General features: G+C 39.6%; 1 pseudogene across 1 annotated transcript; it reads right to left on the bottom strand.

The window, feature by feature from the left end:
• Positions 1–3,842: 3,842 nt before the first annotated feature.
• Positions 3,843–5,277, bottom strand: LOC145535446 (serine/arginine-rich splicing factor 2 pseudogene; annotated as a pseudogene). The gene has a single exon (XR_014075417.1). The product of XR_014075417.1 is annotated as a serine/arginine-rich splicing factor 2 pseudogene (transcript).
• Between the last annotated feature and the right edge of the window lie 1,193 nt (positions 5,278–6,470).

A 6,470-nucleotide genomic window follows, 5' to 3' on the forward strand; every position in this document is an offset into this window, starting at 1 on the left:
GACCTTCCAGGTGTTCAAGCAGGATTTAGAAAAGGCAGAGGAACCAGAAATCAAATTGCCAACATTTGTGGGATCATTGAAAAAGCAAAAGAGTTCCAGAAAAACATCTACTTCTGCATCATTGACTACACTAAAGCATTTGACTATGTAGATCAAAACAAACTGTGGAAAATTCTTCACGAGATGGGCAGACCACCTGACCTGCCTCCTGAGAAATCTGTATGCAGGTCAAGAAACAACAGAATCAGACACAAAACAATGGACTGGTTCAAAATTGGGGAAGGAGTACATCAAGGCTGTATATCGTCACCCTGTTTATTTAACTTCTACGCCGAGTACATCATGCGAAATTGCGGGCTGGTTGAATCACAAGCTGGAATCAAGATTTCTGGGAGAAATATCAATAACCTCAAGTATGTAGATAACACCACCCTTATGGCAGAAATAGAAGAGGACCTGAAGAGCCTGTTGTTGAAATTGCAAGAGGAGAGTGAAAAGGCTGGCTTAAAACCCAGCATTCAAAAAGTGAAGATCATGGCATCTGGTCCCATCACTTCATGGCAAATAGATGGAGAAACAATGGAAACATTGAGAAACTTTATTTTCTTTGGCTCAAAAATCACTGCAGATGTTGACTGCAGCCATGAAATTAAAAGGTGCTTGCTCCTTGGGAGAAAATCTATGACCAACCTAGACACTATATTAAAAAGCAGAGACATTACTTTGCTGACAAATGTCTGTTTAGTCAAAGCTATGATTTTTCCAGTAGTCATGTATGGATATGAGAGTGGGAGTATAAGGAAGGCTGAGCACCAAAAAATTGATGCTTTTTGACTGTGGTGTTGGAGAAGACTCTTGAGAGTCCCATGGAGTGCAAAGAGACCAAACCAATCATTTCTGAAGGAAATCAATCCTAAATATTCATTGGAAGGACTGATGCTGAAGCTGAAACTCCAATACTTTGGCCACCTGATGCGAAGAACTGACTCATTGGAAAAGACCCTGATGCTGGGAAATATTGAAGGCAGGAGGAGAAGGGGATGGCAAAGGATGAGATGGTTGGATGGCATTACTGACTTGATGGACATGAATGTGACCTCAGGGAATTAGTGATAGACAGGGAAGCCTGGCGTGCTACGGTACACGGGGTCACAAAGAGTCAAACATGACTGAGTGAGTAAACTGAACTGAACTGGAGTTTATCAGTCTTAATTTGCATGCTAGGGGTGTAGTTATGTGTGTGTATGTGTGCATGTTTGGTTCAGTTAATAACCATTGACTTATGTGTGGTTTCTGGATACTAGTGAAAGTGCTGGAGTTTAGCAGTCTTAATTTGCATGCTAGGTGTGCAGTTATGTGTGTGTGTGTGCATGCCTGTATATGTTTTCCATATTTATAAAGTTTTAACAGATGTTTGGTTCAGTTAATAACCATTGACTTAAGTGTGATTTCTGGATACTAGTGAAAGTGAAAGTCACTCAGTCGTGTTTGACTCTTTGCCACCCCATGGACTGTAGCCTTCTGGCTCCTCTGTTCGTGGAATTCTTCAGGCAAGAATACTGGATTTGTTAGTGCTTCCCTTCTTCAGGGTATCTTTTCAACCCAGGGATGAAACAAGGTTTCCCGCATTTCAGGCGGATTCTTTGCCATCTGAGCTACCCTTTTGACCACCTCTTCCAATTCCCCTTCCCCCACTCCCCACCCCTCCTTCTCCTACCTCTGGTAACCACTAGTCAGATCTCTCCTTCAATGACCTTGGTTTTTTGTTTTGTTTTGTTTTTTTAGATTCCACATATAAGTGAAATAATCAAGTATTTGAAATTCTCTGTCTTATTTCCAATTCTCACTGCTCAATTCTCTTTATCTGAGAAACTGACTCAATCAGTTGTAGACAAAAACTATTGTGTTATAGGAATTCAAAGTTTGAGATAAACTGCATTCATACCACAGAGGAACTTTCAAAATTTCAGTGAAATAGGTCTCTGTTAGTAGTATCCAGCTGAGCTACTCACTGAAAACATATTTCTCAAAGTATTCTTTACTTTAGAGTCTTCCTTTTAATATTTGTTCCCAAATATCATAATTGATGTCCCCAAACCTCATTTCAATTCTGTGTTTTTAAAAGCAATATACTGAGGCAATGAGATATACAGGAAAGAGGAGTGAGTTGAGAATTTAGAGACTTGGGTTAAAGTCTAATCATTAATTCATTATTTACCCAAATACTGACTCTTTCCAGGCTCCAGTTTCTTAAATTGTAATATGTGAAAATTGAGTCTATTTTTCATGGTTTAATTTAGTCAGTTTCTCAGACAAAGAGAATTGGGCAGTGAGAATTGAAAATAAGACAGCGAAAGACAAATATTTTATTATCCCACTTAATGTGTAATCTGAAACAAAAAAAAAGACAAAACCGAAAAACCAAGCTCATTGAAAAAGACACTGGACTAGTGTTTAGCAGAGGTAGGGGAAGGAGGGTTGGGGAGTGAGGGATGGGGAATTGGAGTTAAGCGGTCAAAGGGTACAAACTTCCAGTTTTAAGATAAAGAAGTACTAGGGATGCAATGTACAACATGACTATAGCTACCACTGCTATATGATATATAGGAAAGTTGTTAAGAAAGTAAATTCTAAGTATTCCCATCACTAGGAGCAATTATTTTCCTTTCTTTTCTGCTTTCTTTTGTTTTTATTGTATCTATATGAGCAGATGGATGTTAGCTGCACCTATTGTGATAATCATTTCTTGAGATATATAAATCAAACCATCATTGTGCATGTCTTAAGCTTATACAGGGGTGTATGTCAATTATTTTTCAATAAAACTGGAAAATAGAAAAAAAAGAAAGAAAATAATAACTGAAACAGAGTGTCCAACTGGCAACCATGAATAAAAGAGAAAATGTTGAGTGGGGCTACAGTTAGGACCAGTAATGCTGAGATAAATTTCAAAGCCAAGCTAAGATTAACTGTCTCCCAAAATATTCATTCAAAGCCAGTAAGTTAAAATAGAGTACTGAGCCAAAGAAGACAATTCAAAAAGATTCAGAGCAGAGCCACATTAAAGTCCTACCCAGTTTGGGGATCAAAGCCATAAGGTAGTAGCAGATGTGTGTGATATTGATTTTAACTTGCTAACTTATATTTATACCTTGGATCTCTGGAAGTTGATACTCAATTGTTTTGATATCTTTGTTTATAACACATGTGAGATGTATGACCTCAATTATATTTTCTTTTTCATACTTTTATGAATGACAATATAACCACAACAATTTTTTTAAAAACACAAGGAAAAATGTTTGTTCAGAAAATACAGTACATACACAAACAAAAAGAGATAGCATGTTATTAGCACTTAGAAAATAACAAATTCTTAGCATCTTTCGTATTTAAGTTCGTAACTGAAGATGGTCAGATTGACCAATTTGGGTGTGAAAGGAAAAAGTAAAGGCACATTTACTTTTAAGTTCACTGTATGCTCCCTTATATATGCGAGGCCTGGGCCTGTGTGGCCGCAAGTACAGTTGTCAGGCATTTTAACATGCTGGATAACCATTTGTTTTTGCACAGCACATTACCTTTACATAGGAGCAATCAGCAGAAAACGTGAAGTAGCCAAGCATTCTGTACTACAAAACACCACCTTAACAGTTAATCGTCATTGCCCAACTGTTGTACAACTGTGTCTACTGCCCAAAAATACATGGAACTAGAAGTATCTTTGATAAATAATTCTTAAAAGAATTATTTTCACCTTAAATTTCTCTGTATCAATGCAGAGCCAGATTACCATTTAAATCCAAAGGTAAGTAACACATGTACATACACTTATAATAACTTCAAGTAGGTCTTTATTTTTAAAAGAATGATGACAATAAAGAGTCAATCACTAGACAGTCGTTGACTGCTCAAAAAGAAAAGGCTACACACAGTTTCTTAAGTCTAGAGGCCATAAATTAGATAACACTCTGTTTACTTTCAAAGAAAATGCAGTATATAAAGACAAATGAAACTTTACCTCAAATATTCAAACCAATAACAAAGTTGTTCATCTCACTAACTTAAAAGATATGTGAATAAAAGAAACCAAATGCCGTTATAAAATGAAGTTTACCACTTGAGGCAAAATTCAAAACAGGTAAAAAGTTACACAATGCGTTGTTCGATGCATGAGACAAGGGCTCAGGGCCGGGGCAATGGGATGATCCAGAAGGATGGGATGGGGAGGGAGGTGGGTGGGGGGTCCAGGAGGGGGAACACATGTAAACCCATGGCTGATTCATGTCAATGTATGGCAAAAACTATTGCAATGTTGTGAAGTGATTGGCCCCCAACTAAAATAAATAAATTTATAAAAAAAAAAAAAAAAAAGAATAACCTTTTCAACAGATAGTGGCTAATTTCAAGGACTGTCTGATCAACTGAGATGTTGTTCCTCTCCCCCCGCTGTCCCCCTCATTCTCCCCCACACCCCAGTTTTCAGGTTTTTCGTTACAGACTTATTATTCTAATAAGACACCGCTCCTTCCTCTTCTGGAAACCTGGAGGGATTTTTTGATTGTCCTCAGGGCCTGTACTTTCTTCCTGGTGGAAGCCTTCTGGATCTAGACCTAGTCGTGGTTGCTGAGAGATATCTGGCCTCCGAGGAGGACTTGGTACTTCCAGTAGATCTTGATCTCGAGGATGATGGAGAACTATCACAAGAGCGAGATGGAGACTTTGAGCGGCTGAAACGAGATTGGGCCTGACGTGGCGATGGGCTGCTGGTGCTGGACCTGCGGCAGCGACGAAGCCTCGGGCTGTGGCTCTGGCGTTCTTGACCCTGGGGAGGAGTTTCCTGGCTGCGGCCTTGGAGGAAATCTAGGAGGCGACTGTGGCGTGCCATCTGCACCCGCAGTTCTCGGCCATCCAGCATTTTCCCGTCTAGGGCGTCCATGGCCTCCTCGGCGTGGTGCTTGTCGTGGAAGCGGACGAAGGCAAAGCCACGGGACTCTTGAGTGAAGCGGTCCCGGGGGATGTACACATCGCCGATAGGCCCATACTTCTCGAAGATGCGCCTCAGGGTGCGGCATGAGATGCGGTCAGTCAGGTTGTCCACCTTGAGGGAGATCAAGTCGCCCACGTTGGGAGGAGGGCGGCTGTAACTCATGACCTTTGCGAGCTAAGCGGGGAGCCCCCGTGAACTGAATTCTGAGCTAGCTGCAGTCTGCGAAGGCTGCAAGGACGACACAGGCACTGTTAGTGTGGCCTTGGCTTTGTTCAGCCTCACGACTCTGCCTCTTTGCGTCAGTTGACCTCAGCCGGTGGCTGCTTAGAGACCCCCGAATGTTGACTGTTCGGTCTGTGCGGATTGTCTCGAGCTGAGACTGCTGGAGGAACAGCTCTGTACCAGTTTTCCTTTTTTTAAAGTGAAAGTTCATGACTATAACATCATTTTATGACTTTTCCGGTATATATCTAAACACCCAGCTTTAATTATGGGCAAAAGTATACACGTATAGATGTAATTATGTGACTAAATACATGGAAGTGCTGATTCATGCATGCTAAAACCATTTGTTTACTTTGAAGACAGAAACCATGTTTCCAAACAGATCATGAACAGATAGGTTGATTCAGTAACACTAACGGGCAGGAGAACATGAGAGCCACCTACAGGGTATGAGCTGTAATCAGAAATTCAGTATGAGATCTCTTATTCTGCTTGAAAAAAATAAAAAAAGTCAAAGTTATGGTCTGTCATTTCAAATTACATAATTGACTATAATTCAGATTACTAAAATTGACTGTTTTCTTATTAACTAGATATACTTTTTCGTGGAGTAAGTTCATTTGATATGACTTCCATTAAAAAATGCTTTTAGAATTAATAATTATATTTCATCAGATTGTTGGTAAGTCATCTTTTCTCATGAATAATTTCTATTAGGCTCTAATTAATGAACTCTACAGTAATGAGTATAGAAAATAGTATTTTATTAATTATTTCTCACCTTCAGTGAGCATTATGTACTCTTTACAAGTGTCAAGGAGAGGGAAATTTTCCCCTATATCCCTCTTGAGTTCTTTTGGCTGGATTGATAAGAAAATTCTCATAAGGCAGATTAACAGGAGAAAAAGGAACACTTTAGTTCTTGTGCACAGAATTCTCACAGAAATGGCACCTAAGAAGCAGCCAAAGCAGGCAACTTTTATACTTTTTAGGTAAACAGTAAATTTATGAAGAATTGACAGGACAAAGAATTTACGCTTTGGGTGCTTAATTAGTGAGGAATTTAAACAGTGTGGTCTTGGGGTAGTCAATTAAAGAAGTAACAAGCTTTGTGTATACAGGCTTCTCAGTCGGAACTCCCACACTCTGGTGATAAGGGTGTCCTTCAGCCTCTAGATGCAGGGGGAAATTTATCTCCTGCTTTCAGAGAGAGAAAGAGAAAGGTCTTAAATGTCCCTTTTGTATTGGCTGTTTC

Source organism: Giraffa tippelskirchi, chromosome X (genome assembly GCF_054371585.1).
Source record: "Giraffa tippelskirchi isolate mGirTip1 chromosome X, T2T-mGirTip1v1.2.pri, whole genome shotgun sequence".
In the NCBI taxonomy this organism is placed as follows: Eukaryota; Metazoa; Chordata; class Mammalia; order Artiodactyla; family Giraffidae; genus Giraffa; species Giraffa tippelskirchi.